The sequence below is a fragment of the Micromys minutus genome (assembly GCF_963924665.1).
Source record: "Micromys minutus genome assembly, chromosome: 1".
NCBI classification, from domain to species: Eukaryota; Metazoa; Chordata; class Mammalia; order Rodentia; family Muridae; genus Micromys; species Micromys minutus.
In genome coordinates this window covers 42,646,235-42,665,138 of record NC_137969.1, presented here as the reverse complement: position 1 = coordinate 42,665,138, position 18,904 = coordinate 42,646,235, and positions in this window count along the sequence as shown.

The window sequence follows — 18,904 nt, the reverse complement described above, 5'->3', positions numbered from 1 at the left end:
ACATAGGCTTGGCATATTTCTATTCCTCCTTAATACTCTGCATATCCTTATAACTAAAAACTGACATTATGTGGTAGAGAAGAGAATGGGATGTGTGATCTGAGTTCAGATCCTCTTTTCTCTATGTAATGGTGGTGGAACCTCTGGTGGCTATCATTTGTGAGTATTGTACCTTTATGAGGACTTTTGAATATTGGACTTTCATGTGATTGAACTCGCAAAATTATTACGAGAGTAAGAAGTGATACTCAGAACCTGGGACTGGGGCTGGCTGGCTGACTCATTGGGTCAGATACTTGAGAATAAGCTTAAGGACTGGACTTCAGATCCTCAGCACCCACATAAAAGTCAGACAGGCACAGTGGCTGGACTAGCTAGACTACTCAAATCCATGAGCTCTGGGATCAGCCAGAGACCCTGCCTCAGTATATAAACTGAAGAGCAGCTAGGGAAGCCATGCTTTTAACCTTTGCCATGACATAGGCAGGCACATCACTACTGTGTGTGTCCATGAACATGTGAACACACACAGAACCTAGCACCTTTCTAGGGATATTTTAAGCACTCATAACTGCTTGTTATTAACAGTGACTCAGTAAAGGAGACTGACAAGGTAGATGGCGAGTGCTTTCTTCTCCCTACTTGGATCTCTGTAGGCAGTCTCCAAAGATGGAAATGGAGTTGTGTGTGTGTTCATTTCTTCACTAGAAGGTACACCCAGAAGGGGCTTATGGACTTCTGCTCTGTCTCCTAAACATAGCTCAGGTCTTAATTCCTAGTCATCACTCAGTAGATCTTGATTGAAGCACTAAAGATGCTTTCTTTATTTTCCCTATAAGCTATAATGTATACAAATCTGGGAGAAACTCTCTTCCACACAGTGACCTTTTAGGCTTGCCTGGAGGTTTGCTAGGGATGGAGATGTTCAGAGGCTTCTAGGGCCTTACCGTAGGGTACAGCAATCTCTGTAGGGTTGTAGGCTGTAGTAATCCGGTCTCTTATATTCCAGCAGGGATGATGATGAGTCTTACTTTAGTAGGCCTAACTACAGAAGGGCTTCCTGATGCTCACTGGTAGATCTGGTAAAGCCAGGAACATTATCACCTTTGCCTCTGTGCACTTGAAGTGGGGCTATTGCATATTATGGTGGGCCAAGAATGTGAAATATGTATGGGATTTTGAAGATTATGGTAAAATATTTTATGTACTAATTTAACCATTGACTATACACTGGCCAATGTCTTTGACACTCGAGTTAAGCAATAGCTATCATAAATAATTTCACATATTCTCACTCCTTAAAATATGGCCACTAGGAAAATTTAAAACAACGTTTACCAGTTGCATCTGTGTTCACATTTTTCCAGTGTCAGAGGGGAGTAGCCCCAGGGGGAGGCAGTGGGAGGAGCTATGCATGTGAAGCAGGTTATGGTCTTGCTTCTGAACTAACTTAGTACAGCCTTGGATAAGCCATGCAGCCATTTGCCTTGATCCCTGAAAACATCTCCCTTTCACCCTGAAGAGCATCAGAGGATAGATTTCTAGATGCTCTTTTGGCTTGGGAAAAAAAATACCAAGGACCCTGTTTTCTTTTGTATGGAGAACATGGAGTTTCACAAACAAGGTAGGAAATGCTACTTTTTAGGGGCTAACTGGAAAAAAAAACTGGGGATTTCTAATCAAATACAAAGCACAGAATTACAACTTTCATGAAATACCCCCCAAGCCCTTCCCCAGTGCCCACGTCCTTCTCATGAAGTCAGGGTTCTTTTCATCCTAGATTCACTCTAGAAATTCCAGGGTCAGCATTTGGACATATTATGTACACAATAAATCTAAGGAACGACCCACTGACCCTGGAACTTCGGACCCTTTGTGTTTTGAGGCCTCTGAGCAACTTCTTCCTCTAGTTCCTGTTGGGAAGAAACTGGAGAAATCTGATGATGTTGTTTATCTAATTTAAATTGTGTCTGTTTAATTTATCATGTGTCTTTCTAATTTATGTTATGAGCCATTTCAACCGAAATCGAGTCAACTTTAATTTCTCTATGTGTCTAGTGTGTCTTCTATGCTCAGACGACATGAACAACAAGAAATGTCTTTGGCTCTTGATGTGCATTTTCTTGGTAATGTTAAAACTTATTCTTTGGTGGGAGAAAACCTTCACAAGTTTGGGGCTTGTGTGTCCATGTGTCTCACAAACATTTGAGGAAAAAGAGAAAAAAAAAAAAAGGAAAAAACTGAAGGGTTTACTATTTATAAAATATTCTGGTAATTGGTAGCATGCATTCATTTAAAATTTCTAGCTATCTGACTATTTATATATATCTTGGGCTGTCGTTGTGATGTTGTCGTTTTAGCCTGCCTATGTAAATACGAGTTACAGCACGGTACATCTGTAGTTGGAGGGCATAACTCACATCCTTCCTGCATTATGTATTTTTTTTTGCTTGAGTGTGTAGTTAAAATTTCACACCTCTTTACAGATGTGGCAAACAAAGTCATCCTATGGTGGAGATCCTGGTTACTCAGTGGAGGTTGTTCTATTCTTTTGTCTGAATAACAAGTGTGTTGCTATTCATTGACAGTGGATACTTTGCCCAGTACCTTAATGTCTCATACCAGACCAAGAGACTGGGTATCCAGATCAGCTTTCCAACAACAGCTGTGTACCGACATGTGCCAGGTAACAGAACAGTTTCAAAGACTAAATGGGGGCTTCTGTTTTCAAGGAAATGGATATTTAAGACTGAGGTAGTATACACAAATACATAGAACACAGCAGCAAGGCTCAAACTACGTGTCATCTTTGTTCCCTTACCACTGCGTCTGAAAGGACATGTTGAATGGTATAGCAGTGTGGCTTACCTAAGCTGGGAGCAAATTATTTCCTGAAGGAGTCAGGGCCATTTTCTAAGGGAGAACCAAAGACTCTACATGCAGTAATTACAAGTGTTTCTTGGGTCTCTTCCTGAAATCCAATTCTGTAAGTGTGGGCCAGGCCTGGTCTGCCGTGGCAAGCTCTGCAAACTAAACAGCTGCTCTTTGAGCCAGGCAAGCTGTCTTCCTATGGTTGAGTTGAGGAGATGTGCCCATTCGGGCCAGCGTGTTTTCTGCATTTCTGTTCCTCTTCCCTTTCCCTGGCTCACTCTGTCATTGCTGATGGCTAGTGTAACGTGGTTTAAGCAAATGGGGAAGGAGTGTGCTGTGTCAGTTTTTCAGGAAGAGAGAAAATGCCTCCCTTGCTGGAAGGGCTGTATCCCTCTGCCTCCTCCTAGAAGCATTTGCATTTAAGCTTTATCTCTGCCTCTAGCCTCTCATCCCTTCTGTTTCTATCCAAGCATACCCCCACGTTTATTTTGGCAGCAAAGAAATTGCCAGGCTCCCCATTTGAAATAACTTTAAAAAGGCTTAAAGAGATATAATCCCACAAATTACAGTTTCTGGTACTTATCCAAGTAAGACCCAGTATCCTGTTGCTTTGTTGACATCAAACCCTAGCCAACTGTTGGGGAGCAGGGCCCGGCAGGAGGTAAAAGGGGGCCTGGTTGAGTTGCCTCTCCACGGAGGAGAGAGGCATGCACCAGCAGATACTCAACACTCCTCAGCAATTAGGGAGTTTGTATTCTCCTTGGCAAGGAGCACAGCACTTTGCCGCAGCGTTTCCAGTTTGCCTCCAATACTATCTGCTAGAACTGCTTTTTATCCCCTGAAGATACAGCACAAAATACAAATCATCATTGGTTTTTCTCTCAGCCGGGACCGCTGCTTCTCCAAACACGTTTACTCTGTATGACTGCCCACCCGGCTTGTTTCCATCCTCCACTCCGCGCTTCTGCGATGGCCGAGGTTTAAGGCCTTTCTCCTGTTCTTTGTTCCTTTAGCTCTGCAGAGTAGACAGCGGGATTGATCTTACACTACATTTTGGGATTGTTCCAAGGGCACATCAATAGCTGCGGCCGGCGACGCACTGCCTGGAAAGGCAGGGCGGATGGAACCTCGTTTTTTGTGCCCTTTAGTGTGCAGCGGAATGGCTCTAATCTGAGAGCTGCTATGCTGGCTGCCAATCCGCATGCAAATGTCTCACCAAATGAACTTCCACGTTCATTCAAAGGGAGGTCCTTAAAGGTGCGAGGGAGGAAGAGAGAGAAAGAGAAAGGCTAAGTGCTGAAAGGGGGCTTTTCTTCCCACCCTCTTCCATCCGGGTCACTACCCGCTCTTGGGCAAGAGGAAGGGGCAAGGGCTTTTCCCTTTCTACATTCTTTGCAGCTTCTTTCACAGGTGCCCATGTGCTTGGAGAGAGCTTTGTTTCAGAAACATAATTTACAGTCACTAATGGCGGCCTACAGGAATGTGGGCTTTTCACAGCTGTTGTGTTTAGTTTTGTTGTTTTATCAATTTGGGGGTGGAGGTAGGGGTGGGGGAAGTCCTTCCTAATTAAGCTATATATATATATATATATATATATATATATATATATATATTTTTTTTTTTTTTTTTTTCCATTGAGAGAAACCAACAATATTTGGGCTTGTCAGCTTTTCGTTGATAGGTACTCCCTTTGAGGTTCACACCCTAGTCCCTTGTATTAGAAGGTGATAAGATGGTTGGTTAAACGGATTTTGTATTCTTTATTTATGTATTGAGACATGGTGTCAGCTATGCAACCTCGGTTAGAACTCACCATGTAGACTAGGTTGGCCTGGAACTTGTTTTGTTGATCAGGCTAACTCTAAGCTCAGAGATCCACCTGTCTCTGCCTCCCAACTGCTGTGATTAGGGGTGTGTACCACTACTCCTAACCTTTAGATTGGCCTTATTTTAGGACCACTGGTTCTATAGTACATTGGTGTGTTTTTGAGAAATAACAGTTAGAGGGGAGTGTAGGGGAAAACCTGTCTTGTGTCAAGTGTTTGGCAGCAGGCCACTCAGCTGGGCCTCCCTGCAGGTTAGCAGTTCTGGTGGAAGGAGCTTCCTGACTTTTATGGCAGCTAGGTAATCCTGGATCCTCCTGCCCCAGCTTTAAAAGTGCACAGTTCTTCTTTCATTTCCATAGAGAATTCTGCATCTATCTGTCTACTTAATAGGGTTACTCTTGCTGTGAGATTTTTCCTCTATACCACAGTTTCTAAAACAGGATTGAGACCCCCTGTGGCATCCTGTAACTGACACGGCCAATAACAGAGAATCTGGCAACAGCAGACACTTCTTTTTTAAAAAAGATTTTATTCATTTCTTTTATGTATGCAAGTACACTGTAGCTGTGTTCAAACACACCAGAAGAGGGCATCAGATCCCATTTCTGATGGTTGTGAGCCTCCATGTGGTTGCTGGGAATTGAACTCAGGACCTCTGGAAGAGCAGTCAGTGCTCTTAACCACTGAGCCATCTCTCCAGCCCAACAGTAGACATTTCTAAATGCCTCGCTGACCAAACACTAGTTTAAAATCAAGTGTGCAATGAATCCAGAGTGTTTCTGACAGTTCTAATTTATGCTGCCATATACGACTTCACCACGCTCTTAGTTCAGAACACATAGCACGGTCACTTGGCTTATGGATAGTGTTATGCTATATAATACTAGTGAATGTTGCCTGAATCCCAGCTTAGATTTGAGAGTGTTGTCTAGTACACATACATTCCAGTGCTTTTATTGTCCATACAAAGTCTTATGTATTTATAGAAACATAGTGGTTTAATTATTTAAAACAAAACTTTCAGTGTTTTCCTATTCAGCATGTATGTATCAAATTAGTGTGTCTTTTGATTGAGGTCAGCTTAGAATGTTTGATTTTTAAATATATTATTTGACTTGCTGACTTGAGTTTCATAAAAAAAAAATCATTAAGTGAAATTTGGCTTGGGATTGGGACAGAATTTCCAGCAGTTTCTGCAATGGCTGTAAACATACTTTTGCTGTTTTGTGCCACCTATTTGAAAGGGCGTGCTCAGCATTGATGGGTATAACATCAAAATATTGACTGGCGTTGAAGATGTGTTCTACACCCTGCAGTGTAAAATATCTAGCTGAGAATTATGTAAAAGTAAGTCATCCACATCATTAGTATTTTAATTTGCTTTAATCTCTGATAAATGATACAATGATATGTAAACCAAACATTGTCCCAAAATAAATTATATTATGGCTTTCCATAAATTTTTGACTTATATACTTAACTAATTTGCTTATACACCTAGGGCTGCTTAAATATTCCTTGGGGGAAAAGAGTTACAGGTATAAAGGTGAGGAGCTCTCCTCCATACGCAGGCTTGTCTCCACCCATACCCAACATTGTCTGACTGACTCCCACATTCGCCATGCGATTCCCTCTTCTGTCCTGGAGAGAGCAGGCCCAGATACACATTGTCTGTCTTCTAGGCTGTAGGTTTGCCTCAATCAATTTGTAAGTTGTTTGAAAATGTGTAGGTCTCTCTTGCTTGAGGTTTTTTACAGGTGCTAATTATCCACTTCAGTGTGGAAATACTACCCTGCTCCACAGTGGCAAGCAGAGCACATTCCACATTGTCATGCGGAGCTGTAGCTGGGCACTCATGTTTAGATATGGTGAGGTTCCTCTAGAACTAAGGCATTGGCAGGGAAAGCAAGCTAGCGGAAAGGTGAGATCTGGTTGGCTGCTGGTTGACCTCCTTAAGCAGTTCCCATGTGTTTTGTGCAAACACGTTTACTTAGGCAAATGAGTTTATGTTCGGTTTAAACAGCAGCTTGCATTAGACCTGTTCAAAAGCATTTTTTTTTTTAGCTAGTGATTTTTAAATTCACCTTTTGAGGTCTATATGACCTTCCTCCTCTGATTTTTTTTCAAATATTGAAGCTCTGGGAAATAACTGTTAATGTGTTTGCCTGATTCTGAAGGGAAAAACGTCTTTTTTTTTATTCACGTTTGTTTTCCTAGTCCAGAGCGCAAAGTGCTCATAAATGTTTATTGAATGTTTGAATGAATAAATAAACAGATAAATTAAGATCTCTTTGCTTAGCTGACCTTGGCTGAAGGTATTTATTACAGAGCCAGAAAGGTGTTCAAGATGCTGTTGTCTTCACCTGAAAACCTCTGGGCATTTGAGCTGAGGTTCAGCCTCTGGAGCCCCAGCCATCCAAAAGAATGTCAGACGAATGTATCAGATACCCGGCTGTATTGTGACATTTCCTGCATATGCTCTCATACAGTGCACTTTGCTGGCATCTACCACTTGGTCTCTTCTTTCTTACCAGCTTCTACTCTGCCCTGTCTCTTCTCAGATAGTCCTTTCTACTTCCATAGGACATACAAAAACGTGATATTTGTCCTTCAGAGCCCAGCTTAATCCGTCCCCCCAATGTTCTTCAGTAGCATCACAGTGATCTTCATAGGCAGCGTTTCCACACATGCATGAGTTGCCTGGAGTCACTGAGTTCAGACTCACATAGACTTGCTTTTAGTTGTGGCTCTACCTGGGTGATGCGCTTCACACTGGCTTCTGGGCCTGCATCAAATGGACTGTTTATTTTTTTAAGTTCAGCATTAACTTGAACGAAGCTCATCTAATCATAGGGACAGAGACTTGAGAGAACAGTAGAACACAGTCCACCTCTCTGGGACCGGCCTGGGAATGGACGCACTTCCGTCCACATTCCGTTGGCTAAGGTATCACATGCCAAGCCCTAAACAACCTTGTGTAGGAGAGTCATCAAAGGTTGTGAATACAAAGATACAAAAGGGAGAAACATTGGGACCAATAATTCGATCTATCGCATTAACTGACTTGCTGACCAACCAACATTCCAGAGAGCAAGCCTCTTTTCAGCTACTGAGAAGTGGGTGAAATTTGAGGGTCTTTATTTTTCCTCTTTGTGAAAGTGGCCATTAAAGTTAAAAACCTCAATTTTTTGTAATAGAATGCACACAACAGTACACATATTGACTTATGTTTTTAGTCAATATCAAGATTTATTGTCCCTAGAGTTAAATAAATCGTGATATTGACCTCATCATAAGCCAATATCTGCTTAATGCATTTTTAAAAAAGTATTTCGTATTCATTTATATGAATAGGGCAGAAGCCATCACTCACAGTGTTACTTTGGTACCTCTTTCTTCTGACTCCTGGTAATTAGCATAAGCTTTAATGTCAGAGGAATTATATTTTGGGAAAGAGTCAGCGTGAGTACCAGACAGAAGAAGAGAAGGAGGGGCTTAAGAGAAGATAGACTACATTTCTCTTTTCTGGTCCCATTTTTCCGGGCACCTCTCTGATGCTGCCACACATGTTTGGTTGTAGCAGTGGGATTTGGAGGTGAGGAGCCAGGCTATGACTTCTCGGTTGTCCGTCGGCTATGTTTTCTGGGTTTCCATGACGCTCCATTCTTGACTCCTTTGTCCTTTCCTTTTCTCTCTTTCTTATCCTCTGCTTATTTTGTAGCCACAGCATTTACATTTTCCGGAGGAGTGGAAAAAATATTTCTTTAATACTGAATTCCATTTATCTCCATAAATTGGTTAGGGTATATGATCTAAAGGACTCAGCTGTTTTTAAAATAGGTTTATTCCTTCCCTTGAAGATTATTTCCACATAGTGTGGACGAGTTGGAAGGGGACTCATTTTGTAGATCTCTGCCCGAGCCTTACATTTGCAGGGGATCATTTCAGATGTGGGATATTTTTGAACAAAGAAATTAAATTTATATGTATCACCTAAATTATTTCGAATTCATGGTTCAGCAAAGGGTGCAGATCCTAATGAAATACACAGCTTGCATGGGCCTGCTCTATTCTCATCCTAACACACTCATCCCCTTCACAGTGTTGACTAGCAGGGATGGAGGTAGGGTAACTCAGGGGGCGCAGCTTTGTGGGGAACTTACCCTTGTTTGCAGGGCAGCACTCAGTGTGGATTTATCTCATCTGCCAACCGCCTCCCCCAAGTAAGATGACATAGGAGCTTTTCAGTCTTCTTGCTCTGCAAAAAACAGGATGACCCATCTCCCAAAAATGTTTAAATGAGAGATAATCCCTTGGCCTCCCTACCGTCTTTTATTCAAATGCCACTGCTGTTCCAGACTCAGGACCCAACCCCCACCCTGAAGGCATTTGCAGTCCACCCCTGGTTTAGTTTAGAGTCTGCATGTTCTTGTTGTTTTCATACCAATCTTCACAGCAGACCAAAAACTACAGGAGGCAGAAGTAAGGTTCCCACTCTTTAGAAACGGAACAGCAAAATGAGAAACTATGACTGTCATTGTCAACGATAGCTGTCCCTAACAACTTTGACTGTCACTACCATTTGTTTTGGACAGATAAACTCATTTAATTTCCCCAATATCTTTTACATCTGGATTCTCTTCCACAGAGGAGTCAAGCAACTGGCTAATCTCAAGACTGACTAGGACTAGAAACCAGATATCGGATTCTCCAAGTCGAGACACCTCAGGGTCGGCCAGTTTCACCCATCAGATTAGGCTTTGGTTTCTTCGTCTTAATTTGAAGGAGAATAAAAGCAAATCTGCATCCCTCTTCCATTTGTGGGCTGGGTGAGGTAGAGGACAAAGCAGTGCTGGGAGAAGGAAACAAGGTCAGAGGGGGTTTGTAACATTGTAGCGCTTTCCTTACAGACTTCGGTGGAAAGCTTAGATATTCGGCTCCTGATTTTTCTAGAGCAATAAAAGGTGCGGGTGTGAAAAGTATCCTCTGAGATAGCTGCTGTAGTATACAGGAATGTTCCATGCCCTGGACACACCCTTTCTCAGCCCAGGTACTGCTCCTCAGCATCAGCTGGGTTGAGCAAGGTGGTGGGCGCCATCCATACTGAGGCCTGGACTGTTCCGACCTTGTCTTGGCTGGCAGTGTGGAGCCTCCCCGCTGTTAGAGCATGAGGGTAACTTTCAGCCCACCTTGTGCCTTCACGAGGTTTGATGGGTGACTGTTGTACAATACTTCCCGAAAGCAAGCTAATACCATCTAGTGGAGCTGCATGGGGCTAAACATTACATCTTCCTATTAGGTCCTCCATGGTTGAGATATGTCAATTTTATTGGTTAACTCATGAGAGTGATAGGTCTGGCGGGAAACGAGGAACCCCAGTGAGCCCTTGAGACTTTCTTGGCTCTGAGCTCTGAAAGTCCTCCCCTCCCCTCTCAGTCCCTTCCCCCTAGTCCTCCCTTTCCCCTCCTTACCCCTCCCTCTCCTCCTCCCCTCCTCTTCCCCTCCCATCCCCTCCTTTCTTTTTTCTGTCAGTTCTCCTAGCCTTCTGTTTCTCAACATCCTCCTTTCTTTTCCTTTGCTCCTCATCTCTGCTCTTGCCTCCCTCTCCTCCTTCCTCTCTCCCTCTCCCTTTCCTCCTCCTCCCTTCCCCACCCTCCTTCCCCCTCCCCCTCCCTCTCCCTCTCTGGCTTCCTGCCTCCAGAAGCTGGGACAATTGGGCATCTAATGTCTGTAGAGAAGCTAGACTCAGGTTCACAGCTGGCAAGCAGCTGTTTCACTGTCTGTTAATTCCAAAAGTGCAGACTAGAAAGATTGGCTCAGGGACATTCTCAAAAGGGCAAATTATTCCTTACCAGATCTAGGCTGTCACCATTAGGTTCTTGCACTTCTTGCACACTGACTGAAGTCCACGGTAGCGGGTGTGCAACATGCCCTGGAACAGCCACGAGCCCTCAGTTTATTCAGCTGGTTTGCTTCTGGGTAAGGACAAACCCCATGATTTTGGCACGTTCGGTTCTTTGGTTTTGTTTCTTGGTTAGGAGGGTGATAGTGGGGACACTTTGGTGTGAGAGATGAGAAGTGCTTTCTATTCCTTGGGCAATATTTAAAAATATGCTGGCTTCCGGAATCTTGCTGACTGACTTATCATTTTAGATTTATATTTGGCCTAAATTTCCCCAGTTCCAGGCTTTTATATTTTTCTCTCCATTTGTTTCTCTAAGTGTACTTTCTTTCTTTCTTTTCACTTCTTCTCTTTCTTTGTTTAGACAGGGTCTTAGTCTGTATTCTAGCCCAGGCTAATTTTCACTCTTGACCCTCCTTCCTAAGATAAAGAATGCCCACCTCTCTGACAAACATGTAATAAAATAAAGGATGCAAATTGTCCTCCAATTGCATGGTGCGTTATGATCATTCAGTAGGCGGTGGTTCTTTGATCAGTTATGTACCTCCAAGGGTTGTGACTGTAGTTTGGCATATTAGCATCAATTAATAATCAAGGGCCTAAATGTGATGCTCCTATCTAGACACACAGTCAAATGATGTAACAAACTGCCTTTAATCTGCTCTTTTAGCTCACATTGTTTGGCTTTCTCATGGAGGGCATCAATCCTTGGGCCAGCGAGGTAATGGGGTAGCCTCTGCCTTCCTAGCCTATTGCATTTCAGTAGGATAGTCAACCAATTCTCAACAGAGATCAATCTAACATTTTTTCAGGTTTCCTTGTACTCTCCCCTTTGGAGAAATACTGATCTTATCTCTAACCTTTTGCAACCGTCCACTCTGAGTTTTAAGTCACGAATGCTTTCACATCAAGTTCAACGCTGAGAACAGTAAAGCAGCTTCTGTTGGGATGATAAATCACAGCCTTGGATGATTACGGCTGATACTGCAGCTGGAGAAAGCAAGCTGGAAACACCAGAGGCCAATAAAAAGCTTTCTTTGGCATGAGCTGGCATATTATCAGTATGTTCCCCCTTGAATAGAATCACCTAAATAAAGAATGATTGGAATATTTGGAGAAATACATATATATATTTTAAAGTTTCTATGAGCCCTTTTGTGAGAGAATGTTCACCATGCCGTTAATTTTCAGCCTGCAGAGGTGTTCAGAAGGTAGATTATTCACCAAGCGGTGAGAGTACATGCTTTCTGAGAAGCCATTTTTATAGACTTCCCACTTTTTTTCTGGGCTTTTTTTGGGGTGGGGGGTTAGAAGCAAACTGAGAAACAAGGGCATTTATGAACTATCTGGTATAAATAATAAATCATACCACTTTGAGCCAATGTCCTATCTGTATTTTTTTAAAAAAATATTTTATTTATGTGTGTATTTGAATGTCGGTGTGAGTTTATAGCTTGTGTTTGGATGCCCTAGGAAGACAGAAGAGGGCATTGGATTCCTGGATTTGGAGTTATAGGTGGTTGTGAGCTTCCTGGTGAAAGAAAAAAATGTGGGCCCTCTGGGCAAACAGCGAGTGCTCTTAACCCCCAAGATTCCTCGATAGGCTTCTCCCTGTGCTTTTCATCCCAAAGGATCTTCAAAGGGTGATGAGAGCCCCGAGCTGACAAGATGGCGGTGTGGAGAAATGGTCACACACACCTGTCTCATGTCCACTATGGTCAAGGTGACTGCTGTAAGATGGTAACCGTCAAGAAAGACTGAACAAATTTTCTGTTCAAGAAAGAAGTGGACAGAAATGGAGAGGAAAGCCCATGGCTAGAGCTGGGGAACAGGGGAGGAGAGCATCCTGAAGTCACATGGGAGGATAAGAGACAGAGCAGGGTTTGGAGAGCTTAGGGGAGGGAAGTTTGTACCTTACACTGCAGCCTATCTTAGTACTGAGTCGCAGGTATGGGGGAACATAAGAATGGTTATTTAGATTAACTTATTTAATATGTTAATATACATAATATAATTAATATTTAATTATATTTAATTTAATAATTCGATTTTATTTAATAATTAGTATAATAATTTTTATATATATTGCCAAGACCCGAGACGTATATACAGTTAGCACTCAGTTAACGTTTGCTATTTTTTAAGAGTTGTAGTATTGTCCGGTACGTAGGATATGAATAGGACAATGGGCTCTGCTTTGTGCTTCAGAGGTTATCCCTAAGGTTGCCGGATGGGGTCCACCGGGAGGTTAAAAAGATGTCGATGTGGGCTACATAGGAAGAAGAGAGAAGATATGGTCAGACAAGGGATTTCTATTGAGATTCATGCATGGTTCTCGCGGACAGATTGGATACGGGACGTGAGGGGAAATAAGACTTAAAATAGGGCTTTGCCTCTGAGTCTGAACAGATAGGTGTCTTTTGGCACACTCACTCGGCTAGAGAATGCTCTGGGTGACAAGTGGCAGCATGGCCTAACTGGACACCGGAAAAACCAGATTGGCTGAGGGCAGTCTGTGGGAGCACGGGAAACGGAACACGCATTTGGATCTGGAGCATGCGCTCTGTGTTCGGCGCCATGCTTGATACCCTGCGGTGAGCTCCATACTGCCTCCTCACTGTGCATAATGCAGACCCTTCCTCGTTCATGGGAGGAAAGGGAGTCTAACAAAAAGAGACTGGCAAATTATTGGTCAAACCAGGAAAAGACTCCAACATCCAGCTAGTGTGATCCAAGAAGAAGCAGGCGAGCAGGAGGGATGCCACGGAAAGTCCTGCAGCAGTAAGAAAGTAAATAAATAACTAGCCATTGGCTGAGTTTCTCACTTCCCAAACAGTTGTATCTGTGGCTAGAATAGGGCATCATATCGAATGATGTTGGCTGGTTTCTGACTTGCCCGCAAGGCTTTCTGTTCAATATTTCATAAGATTGCATCAATATCTTTGAGCACTTAAAAAATGATATAAAACCATCTGAACACTCAAATGCTTTCAGGAGGCCAGACCTTTTTCCTTTGTGAAGAACAGTGCTAGGCAGCTGTGTTTGGGGGTGATTTAAGGGAAGCGTTATATGAAGACAGGGATACCTGTGATGACCTCTCCAGAGAACTGCCCCTCAGTGCTGTTGTGTATGGAAAAAGCAGTTTGAAAAGAAAAGGTGAATTAGGGGATCGGGATTTGGGGCTCATTCATAATGAATCCAAAGCAGCAAGCAGAGCAGAGCCCGGATTGAAGCAGTTTCTGCAAACAGGTTGTGGGTTTCAGTTCTTGGGGATTCTAGTCCTGTACTGGTCACTTGTCTATCTGCTATCTGCTTCTCTGCAGGGAAGCATTTTTTCTCTTTCCCAAACACTTTGGCTGAGCTTTTGTAGCTGTGTGTGCCCGTAATTCCGGCACCTAGGAGGCAGAGGCAAGCAGAAAAGCAACTTTGTCTCCGGCTGGGGTTCTGTAGTGAGACTCTGTCTCAAAAAACCAAAAGCAAAATCAAGAGGGGAAACAAAGAAAGACAGAGCTTTCCCAGAACGTCTTTTCCATGCAATGTCTTGCATTTAGCAGTGGCATGCAATTGTACCACTTAAGGGATAACTATCCATAATGTAACTCAGAATAGCCTAGGTGAGTTAATCAGGTTATCTGTGGTCCTGAAGTCATAATATAACCCTTGCTCACGGCTGGGCAAACAAATTCCTAGATCTTCTTGCTTTTTCATTTGGAGACAGGGTGTCATTAGCCATCTGCCTTGAACTTACTCTTTGGCTCACCTCAACCTTGGACTTTCGGTTCTCTTGCCTCAACTCTATTGAACCCCAGGGGACGCTGAGGCAGCAGGATTACGTGCTCCTATCACCTGACTTGCTCTTCCTGACAATTCTAAGCACAGTTTATCAGTTTTGCTATTGGTGATGAGCCAGGCAAAGAAGTCACTTCTAATTTGGTAGCTCGACAGCTGGAATTTTAATCAAAGTCGGATAGAGGAATGACAGGCAAGATGGTACTTTGGGTAGGTGGGTCAGGGCAAAGTACCCTTCTGGAGAGCCAGGCATCACGGCTTTCTTCTTTCTAAGAGACACCATGGAGGATGCTTATAGTTGCAGCAATCGGATGCATGGTTTTGTCCCTCATCCCTTGCTGCCCCTCAAATGTTGTTTGTCTTTGTTTCTTTGGTTCTGACAGGAAACCCGAGACCTTTCTGAGCTGTTGTGGATTCAATGCGCAGATGTGAGCTTTCCCAGCCAGACTGGAAGAGGCCTCATCATATTTGAGCTTTGCTCTTTTGCACTGAAGCCCACCTCAGTAGAGGCAGTGGGTGGTCCTTACAGTCCTTCCATTGTTTAGGAACTGCTTGCCTAGGCACATGGAACCAGAGTCACTGAAAACTCTGCTGTTGAGGGTCTCTGTCAAATCTCTGCCAGGAACTTAATGTTGCTGTAACACAATTCTGTGCTAATGTGAGCATCCCATTTTGCAAGATTGCTGATGAGGATGCGTGCCTATGCTTTCATGATGGGAAGCCAGCTGAAAATTCACATAAGGTCCCTTCTGGAATGCACAGCAGTGAATTCTTCCCTCCAGTCCTTTTCCGATTGAACACCGGCTCTTTAATGTTTGGCCTGAGGTGGGGACAGGGGTGTATGTGTGTGTGTGTGTGTGTGTGTGTGTGTGTGTGTGTGTGTGTGTGTATCATACACTGTAAGTAGAATGCTTTTCAAAACTAGAAACCGTTCTAAACAAGTTTAAATATAAATGAAATTGGTTTCTGAATGTCTTGTTAAAAATGCAGATGTTTTATATTTATTATATCATTTTTGTTTTATCACCTTGCAAAATTTTACAGCAAGGAATTTTATTTAATGCGGTGGCATTTTGAACAGCAATATTAGACAGATGTATTTGCTTCATATTTGGAGAACTTTTTTTTTTCTTTTTGGCAGGATATTAAAACTGAAACTAATGTAACCTGGTGTTTTGGGAAATGTGGAGGAGGCATTTTGCTTATTGGTAATTGAAAACAACAACCATCTTCCCTTCAAATGCACCCCCCCCCCCAGAAAATAAGCTTTATTGCTTAGATAAGTGATTAGATGCTTTCAGGATGCCAGAAGTTCAAATGCAGCCACTTAAAGGCAGACTTGGCTCCTCAAGTGCAGGAACCGTGTCTTCTGACTTTTGCTATCTGGTGCCAGGCATAGCCTAATAAATTGTCCTGTTGATCATGATGCTTTTGCTGGCTTAGGATTTTTTAAGGGCTTATAGCATAGATACAAAACACAGGCAGCTGGGAGATGGCATTGTCTTGAAGCATTGCATAAGGAAGCCAAATTCTGTTGCCTCTCTTGAGCATCTTATCCCCTCCCCCATGATATTTTAATTTGCTTTTAAAGATGTCCCACTGGTGCCCTTAATGAGCGATTGGCTGGATGTTCATAATTGAAAACTGCCAGCTTACTTTTTTCTCTTCTGGTAAAAGTTTGTTTTTGTTTGTTTCTTTTTCGACAGGCATGGGCAGGCTTGCAGCTTGCTCCTCACCAAACCACAGACTCTGTAAGTTCTCACACCCTGAGGGTCACATCAAAATCCCCTATTAATTAAACAGAAATTGTATCTGAAATAAATCACTCAGTGAAAGAAACCCACTGTGGCATTCTTTCTAAAGATGTTTGCAGTAATTAATGAAACGTTTGGTGACTGGCGACATTTTTTTTTTTTTTTTGATAACTCTTACAGGGCCAGAAAATGCAAATATGGAAATAAACTCTGGATAGTAGAACAAGCTGTCCAATGAATGGAAAAAGAATGATTAATAACTTTTTATTAGGGATCTTTACAAAAATCTGTATTTTAAGGGCTATTGAAAGGGTAGAGTGGGTAGAAATTCAGAGGTTGGCAAGCACAGCCGGCCTAACCTAGCCCGTGGCCTATTTTGCAGATGGAATCTTATTGGACTATAACCACACTATTAGCCATTGATTTACACTCCATGGCTGCTTTTCCCTTTAGTAGCCAAATGGAGTACTTGCCACAGATGTGTCATAGCAGGGTCCATGAAGCCTAAAATATTTATTGTCTGACTCTGTGTAGAATTCCCCAGCTGTAGTGTAGGTAAGGATGTTTTCTAACCTGTGCTTAAATTCACTCTATGTACGTCAGAAAATCAGGTATAGTCACCATGGATGAGGAATAAGATGCATACGTGAATATATGTAACAATGTGTAATGCATAATCTATAATATAGGTATCATATAGCCATACATGCATAAGTATGTCTTAAGTATCACAGCTTCTCGTCAAACATTAAAAATTAAGCACATAACACTTTTTTTTTCCCTACAGAAATAAGATTTTGTCTCAGAACCTTACTCAACATTTTCTAGATAGCCATTGCCCAGGGTGCACAGACGTCGGGAAAGATGAAGCCATGTCTCCATCTCCGTGACCCAGTCCTTCTATCAAAACTGTTTCTACACCCACCAACATGGAAACTTTATCCACTGGGAGGCTAAGACTGATGTGTGAAGCAGAATTGTGGTGGGGGTTTGTGACATCGCCCCCTACCTCACTGAACAAGATTCCCATGCATGTCTGTTCAGTCTCCTGTGAGTCAGCTCCTTAAGCTCTGATCGAGGCACTGGGAATTCAGTGGGAGAAACAAGACCCAGTAAGACCCTGTCCTTCTTGGAGGGAAAACGCTGGTGTAAAGGAACACGTGACCCAGGCAAAACATGAGGTGTGTGAGGTAGTGCTGTCTGTCACAGACATCGTACAAACATCGTCGGGAGGTAATGTACGAAGTCCATGTGAGGATGCAGGAGGACCCAGGAAGACCTACCCACAGGCATGACCTGGATCCGAGTTCTGAGCAAGATGAGACACAAAGTTTTGCATCCATGAGAGAGCAAACGAACAAACACAGGCAAGTGATGGCTGCACCGAGTGACATCCGGGCTGAGTGCCTGACTGCTCACGGGGAAGGGCAAGGAGGACCCAGGCGGTCAGCTTCTGATGTCATTGTGTGGAGGCTGGTGACCGAAAGTCCTTTCCTATAAACTTCTCTTTCCTTGCCTGCCTGATCCTACCTACCTTGTGGAGAGACGAAGGCGGGTCTAAGCAGCTTACAGAGGAAAGGTGGCAGCAGGGGCTCTTTCCTGCATTTTAGACTGTGACAGCCAGAACTGGACAGCTAGACTAGCCCTGAACCCTAACTTCCTTTGTTTTCTCAGTAAGGAGATCTCTTACTGAGGAGTCAGTTCTAAGGAATCAAGTGATAAAAATCCACCCACCCTTAGCATGAGCTGGACTTGGTTGGCGGTTTCGCTCATAAAAGTAGAAGGGAACACTCTAAGGCAATAGTGGTGGAGTCTGGCAAGGAAGGTCAAGGTGTCTGCATGGTGTTCTGAAGACTGGAGCATTCAACTATGTCGTAGACCTGTAAGGCAGGAGGCTGAAAACGGAGTTCGAGTCCAGCCTTTTCTACATAGTAACCTCCACGTACATACTCAGCAGGAGAACATCAGAAAGACCTAAATTGAGGGCCATCCTACTAAATCCTGAACGAGCACACAGGGGGATGTCAAGTTCTTCCAAAGCCAAAGGGGACTAAGGAGTAAGGAAATGATCGAATGTGACTCGTCCTCCTGTATTGAATCTTGGACTAGAAAAATGCCACTGAATGGGAAACTGGTAATAGACAAGAAAAGTCATTCCTTCTAGTAAATTGTGGGGTCCCTTGGGGGTGACCCTAGGCCCACAGTGGAACTCCATGCCTCGGTCGGCTCTGACTACCTCAGTTTCTGTGGGCTGACCACAGGACAGTGCCAATCCATGCAGACAGGACTCAGTACCCTATGGCATGCTCTCAGACTTCTCTTCGGCAGCCATATCCGGGTTCTTGAACAGTCTCAGAATAGGTAGAAAGCAGTAATGAATGCCCAGGGCCTGAGGGAATTCAACATCCTTCAGACTTTTCAGTAGAAATGATTGCTAGACATAGCCCTAGTTAGCCTAATTCAGCTGCCTAGTCTCTATTTCTCCAGTGTGGGCCCTGATTTCTGAGGGGGCTAGTGGAGAGGTGTGCTGGGACACATGTCACAGAGAGAGAGGTGCCCACAGTTTGGAAACCCAGCAACAGGGGTCAGAAACAGACCCTTCCTAATCTACCTGAGTGGAAAGGCTAGTGCTTTTTAGGGCTCTCTCCAAGCTCTGGTGGGATGAAGCAGATTTGTTTTTTTGTTTTCTTTTTGTTCAGCTCTCGAAAGGGGAAACTGCTATTTTCCAAATCGAGTTTCTGCTGGGCAAGTGGTCGAAGGCT